Genomic DNA, 17,071 nt, shown 5'->3' on the forward strand with positions numbered 1-17,071 from the left:
TTTGTTTAAACTGAGTGTCTGTCTCCTAAATCGGACCGCACTCCTAACTGAAGCAGAAAGGACGATGATGCATCTGCATTTTGACGCGCTGCTACGGAGAGGATAGAGCACTGCAGGGACACACTACCATTAGGGAACAGAACTGAAAGTTAACTTAGATGAACGATACGAACCACAACCACCAGCACACAGTCTTTTCCAGGTAAACGTCTAAATGCTTGACTCATCTGATGTACCCCTCCAACGTCTCCAGAAGGAAAGTATCATAGATCGCCATTTTATGAAAGAAGAAACCGGGATACAAAGAGGGTAAGGGGTTTACCCAGTAGATCACAAAGCTGGGAGCAGCCGAGTCTGGATTTGCGCCTGAAGTCTGGCCTGGGTCCCTGCCCTGGGACCGCACTGTTCACTGCTCCTCAAGGCAGAGATGTGAATGGCCTCCAGCTGCTCAGTGGCGCCCCCCTTCTGATTCTCAGCTAACCGGGAAATGTAGAGCTCTCCGTACACCAGGTTAAGGATGAGTGCTGTAGTGTGTGCATCCCAGTGGGTCTCAAACTTCATCATGCACCAGAATCACCTGCGGGCAGTTAAAGCACAATTGCTGGGACCCACCCTCAGCATTCCCGACTCAGGAGCGCCGGGTGGGGGCCGAGCCTCTGCATTCCCAGTAAACTGCCCCCGTCATCCTGCTGGTCTGGGGATCACACCTGGAGAACCACTGGTCTCTCCCATCTAGAATTAAGGATTTGGGGATACAGCATGGAGCCCAAAGGATTTCGATGTGGCTTATTTGCAAGATTAAAAAGTAAGCTTAGACCGCTCTGGAGAAGCTGGGAAGACACCACATCTCTCTGCTCCTCTCCCTCACCATTCCCCACATCCTGTGGGAGAAAACAGTGTGGAGGGGGGGACTGAACTGATACAAGGGGTCATGGGAACATATATAATTTTGGAACTCATGGAACGTCTGTCAGAGTTTTGCTTTCTGGCTCAGGCCTGTCCAGGACACTGCTCCATCCCCATGGTATGACGCATCATATGGCAATAAAACCAGCTCAGAGGCTACTGGCCAAATGGTTTCCATCTTAATTGCCCAGCCCCAAGGCCCACGGGCTACAGCTGACAAAAAGACGCAGCTCTACGAACATCCCCCTTCATCCTACAATCTCGATTTTGCTCATTGCATTTTGCTTCATGAGGCCCCAGATATATGTGTTCCATTGGTCCATGACCCACCGCCCCCCAGAAAAATGACTTCTTCTTCCTCTATTCCTTAATTGTCATGCTGAAAAGCGACCCTGTTTGGGCCCCCATGCCTGTCTGTTTGTAGACAAAAAAGTGACTTAGAAAATAGTTTTCACAAACAGCAGAGGGTTTGTTTTCACACTTTTTAAAAAGAAGGCTCTTGTTCAGACTTGCGTAGTCATAATACACTGCTCCAGCAATGAGAAGTCATTCCTTTGTCCTGCTGAACACTGAATGGACCCCGTTAAACAAACACCGTGCGGCAATGGTGACACTCCTTTGGGAGATGTTATGGTATTCTCTCACGAATCAATCCACACATTTATTGAGCACCTACTATCTAAATAGCCAAATGGGGTTTACTAAGGAGTTTAGGGTGAGACATTGGCCCCCAAAGGGCTCACACGTAGCTCTGGATGGTGCCAGTGAGCACCGTGAGATGGCGGGCAAGGACTCGGCTTGACCAAGTGCCCAGTGGGCCCTACACGGGGAGGCCACTCACGTGCAGAGGAAGGCGCATTCTCCAGGCCTGGGAAAGGCTCAAAGGAGGGGGCCTTGGGGCAGAGGAGGAAGATCACAGGGTTGGCGGGACAGGCTGTCACTCCCTCCCCTCCTGGAGGCACGTGAAGCAGGACTGGTCACCCCCGCACGCGAGGACGCGACAGTGTGAGTGAAGCGGGGCGCTAGTTCCTCCACACGCCCCCACCCTGTGAGTCTCTATCGCGGGTGGTGGGGGTGCTCTCCACTGTGGGAGCTGACAGAGGAGGTGGATGCGCCAGCGGCGTGGGACAGCATGTTATCCGGGAGGTGACGATAGACAGGGATAATTCCTATTTATGCATATTCACAGATCCTCAAGCACGAAGAGCATTACAACAGGGAAACACAAGCAAGGCTTTTGCAGGGAGGAAAATATCTATCAAAATGGGTTAATTCATTAGAGGAGGGAAAGTGTCAGAGTTGGTGGAAGTAAAGTGGACCAAGTAAGTGGACTTAGAGGAATGTGATGGGTCAGTGGAACCTTGAAGAGAAACCACCAAAATCAGGAGAATTAAGCAGCAGATTTGCAGAGAGTTCACGACCTGAAGACCAAAGGAGAGAGGGGAGCCAAGAGCAGATAGAGGAGCCACCAAGTGGGCTCTGAGCCCTCTCCGCTCTTGGTTACCTGGAGGTTAAACCCCCCCTCATGAAAATGATATAATCGTGAGTAAAACCGCATGTGCGTGGATGAAAGCACAATCCAGGTAGGATCACCTTGGGGGCATTTTAGGGAGGAGTCTGGAGGGGGCTGTTCACAGGGCAGGCTGTTTTCTGGGAAAGTATCACACTACCTCTGGGTCCACAAGCTTAAGAGACTCCGCCCACAGGCAGACCTGTTCCTCTACTTAGTTAGTCTCAAGGATGCCCGCCCATCTGGCAGCTGCCTGTGCAGGTTGCCTCCATCCCCATCCTTGCCTTTGCACTGGGCACTGGCAGAGCATGCTCACCTGGTGCCCGCTCTAGGTTGTGGGGTTGCAGTAGGAAGTCGCCTCCTGCTTCCCTGCCTGTCTGTGAGGCTCCAGGCCACCAGGTGGGACGTGATGGCCAGAGGGGAAGGTAGGTTTCTCAACAGATAGAAACTCGATGACACAGCCTCGCGTATGTTCAAAGGCCTGGGGATTTCAAGCCGGTTCTGGACAAAGTTACTCACAGGTGAATTTGACTTTCTCCATCATGAACTTTACCTCCCATACCTGGAGGGAGGGCCCCAGATGCCTCCACACCACAGCTTATCCACATCACAGCTTATACCCTCTATGACTATGACCTCAGACTCCCCCCAGTTCCACATCTAAGTCTGGTCCCAGGAAGTGGAAGAGGATATTTTCTAGCTGGGTGCCAATGAACAACCTCTGTGAAGGGCACAATGGAAAACTATCAAAAGCATTAAAAATATTGGCACAACTTAAACTACTAATTGCACTTATGGGACTTTAGCCTGAGAAAATAATTGGATGTGTGCAGAAATACAGAGACAGAGCAGTGGTTCTTGACCAGGAGTGATTTTTTGCCCCAGGGGACACTTGGCAATGTCTGGAGACATTTTGGGGTTGTCACAGCTGGGGGGTAGGTGCAACTGGAATCTGGTGGGTGGAGGTCAGGATGCTGCTAAATAGCCAGCAATACATGGGACAGCTCCCACGACAGAAGATTATCCTGCCCCAATATCAATAGTGCCAGGCTGAGAAATCCTGATGGAAAATGATGTTTATCTAATGATGTCATAGTAGGGAAAAAAATGGAAATGGCCTAAATGCCCCAACATAGGGACTTGGTTAAAACATTTTTAATAGAGAAAGTAAAAGTATTACCTTTAAAATCTTTACTTTTTAAGAATATTTAGTGGCATGAGAAAATGTTCATGATATATTGCAAGTAAAATGATCAGTGGTTGCCAAGGATTCTGGTGAAGGGATGAATGGGTTTAGGCAGTGAAACTATTTGGCATGACATTGTAATGGTGGAAACATGTCATTAGACGTTTGAGGAAACCCACGGACTGTACACCAAGAATGAACCCTAGCGCAAACCCAGGGTTTTAGTTAATAACAATGTATCAGCGTTGGCTCAACCATTGTATCTAATGAACCACAGGAGTACAAGGTGCTAATAGCGTAAACTGAGGTTCGGGGAGAGAGAAGGTACACAGGCACCCTACTCTCTGCTCGTTTTTCTGTAAAACTAAAACTGCTCTGAAAAAGAGAGTACATTAATTTAAGAAATAAATCAATAAACTAGGCTTCATATGCTATGACAACCATCCTGACATTATTTTGGTGACATTAAGACTACTCCCCAACCCCTCCCACCTTCCTCCCCAAGATGACTCAGGACTAAGGACAGACACAGCACCCTTAAGTTGGAAGTAACTGCCTAAGATCAGGGACAATGGATGGACTGCATTTTTAGAAGAGAAACGAGAAAGAGATGAAGTCACAGGCCTGGGTCTCTGCTTTTTCTTCCAAATGACATAGGAAGAAATTTGCTGCCTCTCTCTTCCTTTGCGAGCTCAACCTCACAGGATTGGTGGTCTGGGGCTCCTACCTCAATGGGAAGACTTGAGGCTCTGCCACAAACATGCTCTCCTGCTAGGGGCTCTCTAGGGCTGTCATTGGCCAGAGTCACGAGGGTGATGACACTGGCAACTTGGGATATTCATGGAGGAAACCGGGCATTCAAGCGGACCTGGACTCAGTAAAGAAGCCAGCCGCTAGCCTGGACCAGCTCACTGGGGTTCTGCGTTGTGTTTTGTGGTGACGGGGAGCCTGGGCTAAGGAGAATCTGGGCATCCCTGGGTCCTCTGCATAAAACTCATTATAATCCTATTTCACCATATCCCCAACCCAGCAGTGACTTTCAGCACATTTGTAAGCACCCACCTACACATGTCTCCCTACACTGGAAGGACATACTATAGACCAAAATATTAACAGAACTTATGGTGTTTATTTTAGAAGATGGAATCATGGTTAACTGATTACTTTACTTTGAAATTTTCAAACCTATAGAAAAGTTCAAAGAACTCACTTGCCACGTTCGCGTGTGTTTTATGTGTCTATATGACACACAGATATTTATTAGATAATTATATAATATTTATATGGAGTTTTGTTTTGTGGAATAATAATTTATGTGCATGTAAACATGAATGTACTTTTTTTTCTGAAGCATCGGGGAGCTACACTCAGACACCAAGCCACTTTATCTCTAATACTTAAGCATGTACCTTCTCAGAGCTGGAGCATTTCCGGGTCACCTGCGAGTGCAAAGCTTCTCTGCCTCTGATGGTGACACAGGAGCTGCCGCTTACACCCCAGAGCCCACCCGCGGGATCAGGCGGAGCTGCCCGAGATGCATCGTGCATCTTCCCTTCCCAGACGCTCTTCCTCCCTCTTGCCAGTCTCCCCGAGGATCTTAATAAAGTGCTTTCTTAATAAAGCACCTGCACAGCATCCTCTCCTCAGGGAGTGCTTCTGGGCAATCCGACCTAAGATGCAGCACTGCCGAGAAAGCCGTCACTACACGATGCACATGGAGACGCATATCCCTCTCAACTCTTCTATTCTGTTCTTTTATTGTTATATATGTTGAATTTATGAAAGAAAACCAAACTATACCCAGCAGTACGGATTCAGGGCTTCTCGGGGCAAATAACGAACTTTACCAATACCCTCAAATATTTGAAGTCAGCTCAGTAAACATGGAGTTCAACGCCAACAGCTTTTGGAAGCAGCTTAGATGACGGATCAAGAAGTTACAGAGGGAGAACATATGGTTGTTTTAACACAACTGCAGACTCAGAGTTACCATCGGAAATCATAGAGGGTGAGCCCAAATCTGAGACATAAATCCTTCTAAAACAATCCACACTTGCTCCCACTTCAGGGGGGGGGCAGGCTGTTGTTTGTTAAGCTGCTGCCAACTACTAGAAAAGCCTCTTTTATCCTGAGCTGGATTCCTCTTCCATGACAACGCCACCCATTGACCCTAGGTCTGGCTTCTAGAGCCACAAGGAAAACAAATAACCCTTAACTTCAGAGCAAAGTCTCCCAGAGGCTCCAAAAAGCTCTCCTGCTCCTCCACTTTATCTTGTTCCTGGGCTAAGCATGTGTACCCTCAGCCATACATCACTTGTTCCCTCACCCAACAAGCATGGGAGTCCAGCCACGCACAGGCTCTATGGTAGGTGCTGGGGGTGGAACAGCAAAGGAGACAGGCCAGCACCGCCCTCCGGAAGCTTCTGAACGAGCAGGGTGGACCATGAGATCTTGCCCCGATACTACAGTTTCCAGTCCCACAAATTCACCCCAGGGAACTTTCACGCCAAGGCAGGGAGAAGACCCTTTTACATCTTTATCCTTAAAATACTTCCAAGGAGCATTCCGCAGAACACATAATCCTAAGAGACGCTCCCCAAACAAGGGTCCTGTGGCATGTGAGACTGGCAGAAGCTGCCACCATACCTGCCTCTTGGAGAGTGACAGCCCACGCGTGTTAGAAATTCTGCACATTCCTGCAGCGCAAAATAGACTTGACTTTATTTAAACCAGTGTTTCCCCAACCTATTTGAACACTATCTCTTTTCAGAGAAGTTTCCTATTTTATCATTCACACACTGGGGTTCCTTGAAACATTCTTGATTTGCTTTTTCTTGAAAATGGAAGATGAAATTAAAACCCAGGTAGGCAGTGTCCCTGCCTGATCCTCACTTCAAAGGATGTGAGTGGAGGCTGCAGCCAGCCATTCGCTGGAGTCAGGGCCAGCGTGATGGGCAGAACCTCTGAATGGGCCTTGAAGAGTCTCCAGGCAGAATTATCTGCATCCTCAGGAAGCAACAGGAGATGGGGCAGACCAACTGGTCCCTCCTGTACTCAGGATTTGGCTCAGAGGAGCTGGTGCCACCATCTGCTGAGACAAACCAGCCACCTGTGTGTGACTGTCCCCGGTGACACATTTGGCAGCGTGACTCGCTTGGCCCGACTGTCACTAGAATAACACCCTGCAGGAATGCCAATCACCCCTCGCCAACACCACTGCCACTCAGAGTGCCAGGCCCTCCTCACAAGCGATTTGTAAAACCAAGATTGGGGAGTGAGAATCAGACGTACTAGTCAGGACCCTTTTGGTTGTAAGTGACAGAAACCTGATGCAAACTGGCTTATTAAAAACAAGAACACCATTGGCTCCTGTGACCGGGGGACTTGGGACAAGGCCAACTACAGAGGCGCAGACTCTGCTGTCAGATGCATGTCCGTCTCCTCTGACTTTGTTCTAGGGCCAGCTCCCCCGGTGGGGGGGGTGGCAAAGAAGACCAGCAGCAGCTCCAGGCTCACCACTACCAGCTCCCATTCAGCAGAGAAGAGCCTTTCCCAAGGGTCCCAGCACAAGTCCCAGAGCCCACTGACTGGTGAGTCTCAAGCCCACCCCTGAACACGTGACTGTAGCCACAGAGTGGAAAAAACTAGCTGTCTAGCTGGGGCCAGGTGGTCTCTCCACGCCTGGGGCCAGGTAAGCCCCACCCAGACCACACAGACTAGGAGTGGGAGCAGGGCGGTTCCCCAAATGGATATTATGAGCGCCACCACCCAGCCATGGGAGCTGGGCGAGCACAACAGCAGCTGTCCACTGCAGGGGACGGGGCACGCCGGGAGCAGGCCTGGCAATGTGCCGGGTCCAGAGGCAGAGCTGCGGTAAATCTGAGCCTGCCCTCCCCTTCTTGGAGTTTGCATCCCACTGGGGAGACGGGCGATGTGTAAGGAACCCATTCGATAGGACAATTTCCAATGGGGATAAATGCTCTGAGGAAGACTAAACCGGTAACTGGGTCGGTGGCGAGAGGAGCATGGTGGTGGAAGGTTCTTAGTGCACAGGCAGGAGGCCTCTCTGAGGAGCTGGCACTTGAAGGAGGAGCCAGAGCAGAAAGGCTGGGAGAGCCAGGCGGGCACCTGCGCCCCTCCCCAGGGCCATAGGCCCCGGAAGGCTGCCCCGAGCCCTCCCAAGCCTAGAGGAAGGGCAGCGGGTCTGGCTGGGCTGGCCGAGCTCCCGGAGCCTGCCCGCCAGGGAGTCCGCGCAGCTGGGGCTGCAGCTGCTTCTGGCCGGCCTCCGTCTGCCTCTTGTCCTGTAGACAAAGATCGGCAGGACCGTGCAGCTGGCCTGAAGGATCTTCACTAACCAGCTTCCACCCTGAGTGATGGCTTCCCATTCCAGACAAATAATCACAGAGTTCAGCTCTTTCCCAGACAGCGTCCCATTGTAACGCGACGCCCGCACGTTAAAGCCCGCGACGCATGGCACCCAGCCCGCTTAGAGCTTCTTCACTGCCTCATCAGCTGTAACTGGACGAATACAAAGGCTTCTTCTGTTTTTAAAAACAATGATTTATTGGACCTCTTCAACCCTTCCTTCCTGAGTATGTGTATTACACGGGCATGTCTGGCTCTAATTAAGTTCCTAGATTACTGTCAAGGCAATTGTTTTACCCATCCAATCTATAATAACGGATTTTATTGTCTCTTCTTATTTTTTAATTAAGATAGAAGTAGATATATTCCATGAGATTCAGAACGGAAATAAAACAGCCTCCTTCTCAATCTCAAGTCAGTCAATCCCACTTGGCTGATTCCCCATCTTACCTCCCTGCCTCTGGTTCTGCTACTGGGTGGGGGTCAGAAAGCCAGTGACTTCAGAACCCAAGGGCCCCCCTGGTGATGAGGCTTCAGGGCAAAACATGTAAAAGACCCTGGGATCCCATGTTCTTCCCCTTCCCTGCTATACTCATGGAGCCTCTGCCTCCTTCTCAGCCTCACATTTCACCTTCCAGCATCGTAGACTTGGAGGTGCCAGCCTCCGGAAGGGGGAGAAAAGAAGCCTGTCCGTTCTACACGCATATACAACAGGTGACCAGTGGTCCTCATTTGCCCGGACTGTGTCCCAGGACACAAGACTTCCAGAGCTAAAACTGAATAAGTTGGGCAAATGGGCATGAGTTGGTCATCCTGATACACGTGCACACCAGCACGCGTGTGTATGTTTGAGCATGTGTGTGTGTGTGTGTGAGATCCTCAGGTAGAATGTCCAGACCTCCAGGGTGCACAGGACAGGAGAAAAGGTTCTATCTTAACCCAAATGGTCTACAGCGTGAAAGAACTGAAGCCTTTCACAAGCTCATGACAACAGAACTGCTCAAACGATTCCAAAGAAGGACTGCAGAGCCTGAGAATACCTTTCCATCATGTTCTTAGCCAAAAAATGAAGCACAGAGAGGTGCATGTCTGTGGAGGGTTTTTTTGTTTGTTTGTTTTGTATTTTCAAAAAGGTATTTGGAGCTGAACCTATGTGTTCATGTATTAATGACAGGAGGCAGTGGAAGAGCTTCTCTGCTCTAAGTCAATTCTCATTTCTATTTAGGAACCATTTTTGTTTGTAGACGTGGGCAATTTAAAGGATCTGTCAGGTTTTTTTTTTTTTTTTGTCAAAGTAAAGGCATCTTCTTGTCTGTCTACTTCTTCTTCTGATGTAGAAAGTTCCCTGGATCCCAAGCTGTATTTTCTGACTGAACAGATCCTGCTCTTAGGGTTGAAAGTCTCAGGTACCAGCTAAGAAAGGTCCTGGGAGATGGAGACAAACGCTGGCCTGGCTGCATGAGAAAGAGTTGGGCTGAAATGAGGCAAGAGGAGGAAAACGCTACAGATGAACAGTGAAGTGGAGCCAAAGTGGCTGTGCAGTGTCCAGGTCCCAAGGCAGGGTGGGCACAAGGGCATGGCTGACGAGGTCAAGACACCGGCGGGGCCCAGCCTGGAGAGGCTCAGGGCAGCCGGGACAGGAGCCCAGGGCCCGGGGGGGATGGAGCACCTCTGGAAGCAAGCACCCACACTTGCTCTGGTGACTCACTGGGGTGCTGTGTTTAAGGAAAACAGACGTGAGCCGGGGAAACGGGTTGAAGCTGCAGCAACAAGAGGCAAAGTTTCAAGGGATTTTTGAAGAATTCATCACTTGAGAGGCACTGAGACACTTTATAGCAAAGGGGAGATTTATCAAAATAAAGAGACACAAGTATTTATTATTTAGATGGACAAAGAGAAGCCTGGAAGAAGCTGAAGCATCTTCATTTTGGCCTTGACTGAAGGCCAGAGGCCAAGCAACCTTCAGGAGACCTTGGCCAGGTCCCTTGGATGCCCTTCAACAAAACTCTAAGTCCCTTTTGGAAAGTGATGGGTGAAAATAAACAAGTGAATGATTCTTAAAGGTTACTCTCAATAAAACTGGTGGCTGGTAAGGGAGGAGATCAGGGTCCACCTTTACGAACACACCGTGTGCCAGGCACCATGGCATCAACTGCCCGATTCTAGCACTCCAGTTGCATTGTCCCTGGGACCCCACTAACCTTTCCAGGTCTCCATTTTCTCGTGTATACAGTGGGAATAATAATAATAATATCTACTTAAAGTGGTCATTGTACAAAATAAAAGAAATAGCTTAAGTGCCTGACACATTGTAAGTACTCAATAAATGCTAGCAATTTCACTATTATTGTTATTATCATTTTCTTTCATTTGATCTACTACTGTATTTTGACTTGATGGATATACTTTCTCCCAATGCAATAATTACCTGGTCTATATTTTTTATACTTGTGGCTCATTTACAGAGACTGTTCTTATAATCAGGAAAGGGACGCACAGGATCCTTGGGTTAACTGTCTCACCCTCCATCTTCGGGCTTTTTGGAAATGGAGTGGCACTGAGAGCCAAACAGGACTGTCCTTCACAAGCCTGTGACTGATAAACCCCCGGGACCCCCTGAGGGCAAGTCAGCACAGGAGAGGTCCGACCACAGCAGGGAAGACGAGCTAACGCCAAGTGTCTCATTAGTCTTGGAGAAACAAAACAAAACCTCACCGTTTGTAAACAGAAAAGAAGTGTAGGTTAGCTGACAGATATACATTATTGTCCACTGTTTTGATTAATTTCTGGAAACCTCTTCAGATGTTTTATGTTATTTTAATTACACGGACTCATTCCAAAGTCCTCAAATCTTATTTTCTCTTTCCCCACCATTTATCTTTATAGGCAATTTCTCCGACATTTATCTTTATGGACAATTCAAGCACTTCTCGATATATTTCTATTCCCAAAGTCTTCAAAGGCCACCATTTCTTCTTATTTTTGTTCCTGGCTCATACCCTTTAGCCTGCTGAGCTTTTGAAGTCAGGTATCAATTTTTTAACTTTTAATTTTGTCTCCAGAAAGTAATGTAAAGAGAAATATAAAGGTTAAAATAATACCTCTCATAAGCGTACAACTGCAAATTTCATGGCTAAAACCGGAAAATTAATACTACCTTTTCCTCTTAACTCTTAATGTGGGAACCAGTTCTTGATTTCTGCATGTCAGTGAGGTCCTTGTAGGAAAGGATTTCATAGTTTTATGGATTCAACATCTAGAACAGGAGCCCTTCTCAGCCGGGACATAATGGTGCTATGTAGAAAACAGCCCTTTTAATGCAATGCTTTCAAATGGACTCCTAACATCTCTGTTTTTCATCCTTTAAACGTTTCAAATTATCTGTGGGACGGACTGGGGCCATCAGGGAGAGGATAGAGAGGTGGGTAAGGGAATTTCTCAGGGTGATTATTATTATTTTTTTTTTGAGATATTGTATCAAAGATCCTCAGACTGAAGGATGAAGGGGCGGGAGCAGAGCCTTCCTGCTCTTGCCCTGGAATCACCATGTCTTCCTAGAGGTGTCAGATTTCCACGTGGGAAAGCCCTGAAGCTGGGGCGAGCAGAGAGGGGAGCCAGAGGAGGAGGAGGAGGAGTGAACGCACAGGAGCCACCGCTGAAGGAGCTCAAGGCTTCTCAGGATAGAGACGCAGGAGATTTGATGGTGGGACACAAATGTAGATGCCGTCATGGAAAAGCCCTCCAGCCCCCAGACACACAGACCCTCTGTGAGTGGGGTGCATGTGTTCGTGGGTGTGAACCAGAGAAAAAGAGCCAGACGTCATGTCATAGTTTGGTCAGAGCAAAGAGCAAGTGAGCTCAGGAAAGGAAGCGCTGAGGACGGATGCTCCCAGGTTGTGCAGAAACCGCAGGGTCTCCAGGAGCCGGGGCTTGAGCTGGTGCCCCGGTCACACCCAAAACCCTTGGAGGCCACTTAGGGGCACCGTGTACTCTGCTGGGGCGTGAGTGAATGGCGCATGAGCTTTTGGACTCAGATCAGGAATATGAAGATGATGACGATGGTGACGACCGTCATTATCGTGCCTGAACCTGGACACGTAATTTCAGAACAGCTCCGAGAGGTGGGACTTAAGATTACTCTCACTTTACAAGTGGGTACTGAGGCTCAGAGAGTTTAGGACACGTGCCCCAACCTCACAGGCAATGAAGCCTGAGAGAGGATTCAAACTCACATCTGTTGGACCCCAGAGCTCACTCTCCTTCTTCACCTTCACAGCTTTACCTGGATGTGGACCCTGGATTAAAGGATGAAGATGTGAGAACAAGAGCCTCCTGCAAACTCCTTAACATCCTGCGTGTTGTTAACCCCGCCTAGTGGGCAGGCTGCAGCCACCATCAGGCGTTAAATAAACAAGCACACACAGCATCCTGATATAAACATCATCCACCAGCTTTGACAGTCGCTCCCAAGCTGTGCTCAGGGCGCCTGGAGATGGGGGGAGACATCCAGGAAAGCAGCAGAAAGCTCCCAGATTGAGCCTTTGATCTCAGCAGGGCTCAGCACAGACACAGCTCAAAGCCCAGCAGCCATGTAACATCCAAATGAACACACCTGGTGCTGCCTTTGCTGTGGGTGGCAGGCTATGCTGAGGATCTCACCCCTCCGCTTCACTAGAGAGGGAATATTTAACTACCCATTTTTCAGTGCGGGCTACTTCTCCTTGTGCATAGTAATCCGGGGAAAACAGGGGCAGAGAAAAAAATAAGAAAAGAGTATTTAGTTTTTATGTTTTGTTTTTAATAGATTTTTAACAATCAACAAATCCAGCAACCGGGCGCAGAGAAGAGGGCTCACCCTCTCGGGTCAGAAGGCCTGGGTCTGACCCATTCTCCAACCACATAACCTCACGCTTAACATCCTTAAGCCTTGGTTTCCTGATCTCTGGATTTCCAGCCCATCTCTTGTTCCCATAACTTACTGCACAGGTCCCCGCAGAACTAGCTGGGCAGATGCTAGCAGAGCAGGGCCATGTGTTTACAGGAGGGGACAAATCATGCAGAACTGATACCAGTGCATGAGGATGAGGAAGGGGAGGGGCTTCAGGTGAGCTCTGTTCTCACGGCACCGCCCCACCCGCGAATCTGTGCCCCTTCCATTCTCTTCCTGTCTCCGTCTACGGCTCTGCCAGCCTCTCCACCACCCAAACCAATAAGTGGGAGACTGTTCATGCCCCCCTCTCCCTCGTGCCCCCTTCCATCCAGCCTCACAGACCAAGGTCCTCCTCCAACAGGACTGCAGCTGACTGACTCATCACTTCCCAGCTCCCTGCCGCTCACAGGGGTGGCTTGGAACCAGCCAGTGGTGGGAGAATTTACACCACGGAAACTGGCAAACCCTAACCCTCGGGTCTGTTTTCTTTTCAGAGAGCTGGCTTATCAGCACCCCCTTACACCCCAACACGACCACCTGAATTCAAGCTGTCATCATCTCTCACGTGGACCACCGTGCTAGTTAGCCATCTCCCTCTCCAATTCCTGCCCCTTCCAGCACACTCTCTTTACTGCAGCTGATGAGGAATTTAAACCTAAATTGTGCTTTAACTTCCTATTAAACTTAGAAAAAAAGTCCAAACTCCTACCTCTCCTACTACATCTGCAGGATGGTCCTGTTTATCTCCCCCTCCCCCTGGTTCCCTATGCCTGAATCATGATGGCCTCCATTCTGTGCTGGGTTGAGTACCTCCTGACCTCGGGACCTTTGCACATGGCCTACCCCTGCCTGGAACACACTCTCCAGCACTTTGCCTACAAGGCTTAAGTGCCAGGTCCCCACAGAGGTCTTCCTTGACCAGCTTTCTAGTGGATGACCACATACACGTGACAGTTCACCTCTATTACTGACAATTTGGGTTAATTTATAGCACTTGCACAATCTGTAATTCTATTTGCTCATTTATTTGCTTACCTTCTGGAAATTCTGAAACAACTGTAAGCCCCCAAAGGATAGGAACTATGTCTATTTTATTCACCTGGGCATCACTATAGCCTGTTACCATATAAACTCTCAAATCAATGTTTATTGAATGAATGAATGAATGAATGAATGAGCATGTTCTCAGCAGATGTGAGAGACCAGGAGTTCTGAATCTCTGAACGCAAGCTTTCAAAGATTCCTCTGAGATCACATGGAAAATCTTGCGTGTCTGCGGATTTTTCTTTCTCAGTGCCTTCAAACTGTTGTGCTCTGAAAACAGCAGCCTGCCGTGAAAACCATGACGGGGATAGTTTTGCTGGATCGTGATTACCTTAGAATCCGTCTCCACCTCGCGCTCAGCGGCCCCATGGACCCTAAGCTCAGCCACGTGAGCAGAAACAATCAACAGCTTTCAACCAAGAGTCCCCCTCCTTGTTTCCACGGCCGCTTCCTGCAAGTCAGCAGTGAGTTCTTTAGCTCTGCCTCGCTGTCTTCTGACACCTATGATTGTGAAGAGAGTGTGCAGCGCTCCCAGGAGAAACAAGCTTCGGAAAGAACAGTTCAAGGCACGCACGTCCCTGCTGAAAGCAGCGGCCCCACCACAGCAGCGGCCTCGTGGTGCATCCGGCAGATCCAGGGAGAATCTGACACTCTGCAGCTGTCCCAGCTTCCAGGGGTTCAGGTTGGGGTCCTGACGTCCCAGGGGATAAACCAGGAGCCCAGGAGACACAGCACAGAGACAGCAGCTGTGGCCAGGCTCCACCATGGATCGCCCTGCCTCTTGGATCAATACTTAACGCCCAGATTGATCTCAATCGGTTTCTTCACTGAAAAGGAGCGGGGCCAGAAGAAGTTGTAAACATTCCCCAAATAAAAGCGACAATGAGGCAATGTGAGCAGAGACGCATTAAAAAAAAAAAAAAAAGGGTTTTCTCTAAAAATCATAAAATGTTTATAACAATAGCAGATAATGGAGTAGCATTATCTTCAGAATGCAAAGGTACCAATTAAATCTCTGCTGGGCAAAATGTCCCCCGCTACTAGGGATACATGCAAAACCTCAGCACGAAACCTCCTCTGTTGCTCTGATCTCCTACCTCTGTGATTATGGAAACTGCAAAGACTTCGCTGGGGGTGCAGAGAGAGCTCATCTATTAAAAACCTCTTTTTTTTTTAATTAGAAAAAGTGAGAACAGGACCCAGGAGGGATTGATTATAATATAGCACCAGACGTAGGTGGAAGAAGAGAGAATGCATTTTCCCAAACAGACAGAGCTCCTGACCTGTGGGCCCCTGAGGCCCAGCTAGGATTCTCTCTGGATGGGGAAAATTGAGTTGTCTTTCTAGAATGTTCCCCCTTGATACATGTCAGGTCAATTTTTCCCAGGAGGAAATAAGCTTTTTGCAATAATGCATTTTAATTTTAATTTATCTTTGTGAAAACTGGATACTCTGAGTCTAGACCCCCATATTTTTGAATACTTGATGGGTGGGAGTGGAAACATGCTGCTATTTTAAAGCCCTTAGCAAGTTTCTGAACCATCTTTGGAAGGGAAGACTGCTCTTTTATTTCAGTAAAACAAAGCATTTCAATAAGCCGTTTGATTTTGCAAAGAAGAAGCCAAAAATCCTCTTTGGGAATGGAGAGATTCTCAACAAGAAGTGAAATTGCCCTGCGTGACAATGTGAGGGCTATCATCATTCTGGACAGAATTCACCTCTGAGTTGATGGTGTGTCCTGGCAGATGAGCCTGGAATCGTGTGTGTGTGTGTGTGTGTGTGTGTGTGTGTGTGTGTGTGTGTGTGTGTGTGTGTGTGTGTGTGTGTGTGTGTGTGTGTGTGGTGGAGGGAGGGGGGATGTTTTTCCTTCTGTTGGTTCCAAAATACTTCCATTGATGGCAGGTGGGAGGTGGGGTCTTGTGACTGGCGGACTGGCTGCAAATACATGGTGTCAGGTTAAGGGTTAAAGAGAAGCACGTCTAGTGGGGACCCAATGGTGGAACTTGACTTAAAATCATAAACTTTGTTCAGCTTCATCCTGTTCCTTCAAGCTTTCACTGAAGTTTTGGTAAATGTTAAAATAGTCCGATTTTAAATCAACTATACTCCAATTAAAAAACAGTCTGATTTTAATCCCATTTTGAGGAATTAGGGGAGGAGCTCAATCTACATTTAGGATAAAGAGACACAGGGAGATAAGCAGCCTTCTGGAGAAGGTAATTGCAAAGTGCTAATGATCTGTGGAAGTCCAGAGCATTGTTCTGAGAAGAACAAGTAGAGTGGACATCACCGGATAGAATTCACATGCTCTCTTCTCTGCCTTCATTCTCCTGGTATCAGAACTTCTCTTTCCTGTCTGAACCCCTTTGCAAATCAGACTTAGCCAATCAGAATGCTTTATCCCAGTGCAACAGTGATGACTCAATCCTGGCCAATCAGAACCTTCCCTAGGACTTTCCCTGAAACCATCAGATGTTGGCTGAGCTGGTTGCTGTAGCGATGGCATAAGCTTAGAGGGGCTGATGGTCAGCTTTGGTCCCATAAGGGAGAGCCCATCTGAGAATGAAGAATGGCCAAGTTATTTATTCTTCTGGTTCCCTCTCTGTTCCATTGTTGCAAGTTGGCTGCATCCTTCTCCTGAAGCCACTATTTTTGTCAGGTGACCGCTCTGTACAGCAGTAGTTCCATATGATTCTCCTCTCTAGGGTTCTGTAACTGCACCCTGCTCTTGCTCCTTCAGGTCCTGCGATGGAAACAGTTCCCCCACTATTATCAACCTAGGATTTTCTCAACATGCTACTGTCGGGACATTATCTCTTTATTACATTCTCCTGCTCTCTCAGTTTGTGGTCTGTATCCTTCCTGAACTCTGATAGATACCAAAGAATGGAGAAGTTGGAGCCATTTGTGTTAAACTCATGATAAATGCAAGTTATCAAGTCCAGTCTTTGCTCACAAAGCCTCCTGAATCCTGAGAAGAAACCACATCTGTTTGGAGCTGCCTCTAAACTGTCCTAATTATGATGCTAACCAAGGTCTTGATTGCACTGCCTCTTAAAAACCAGGCCTGGGAAAGTGACATCAGTAAGATGGCGGAATAGAAGTTCCCCTACTCATATCTGTCCTCTCA

The sequence above is a fragment of the Balaenoptera borealis genome (genome assembly GCF_965194805.1).
Source record: "Balaenoptera borealis genome assembly, chromosome: 16".
In the NCBI taxonomy this organism is placed as follows: domain Eukaryota; kingdom Metazoa; phylum Chordata; class Mammalia; order Artiodactyla; family Balaenopteridae; genus Balaenoptera; species Balaenoptera borealis.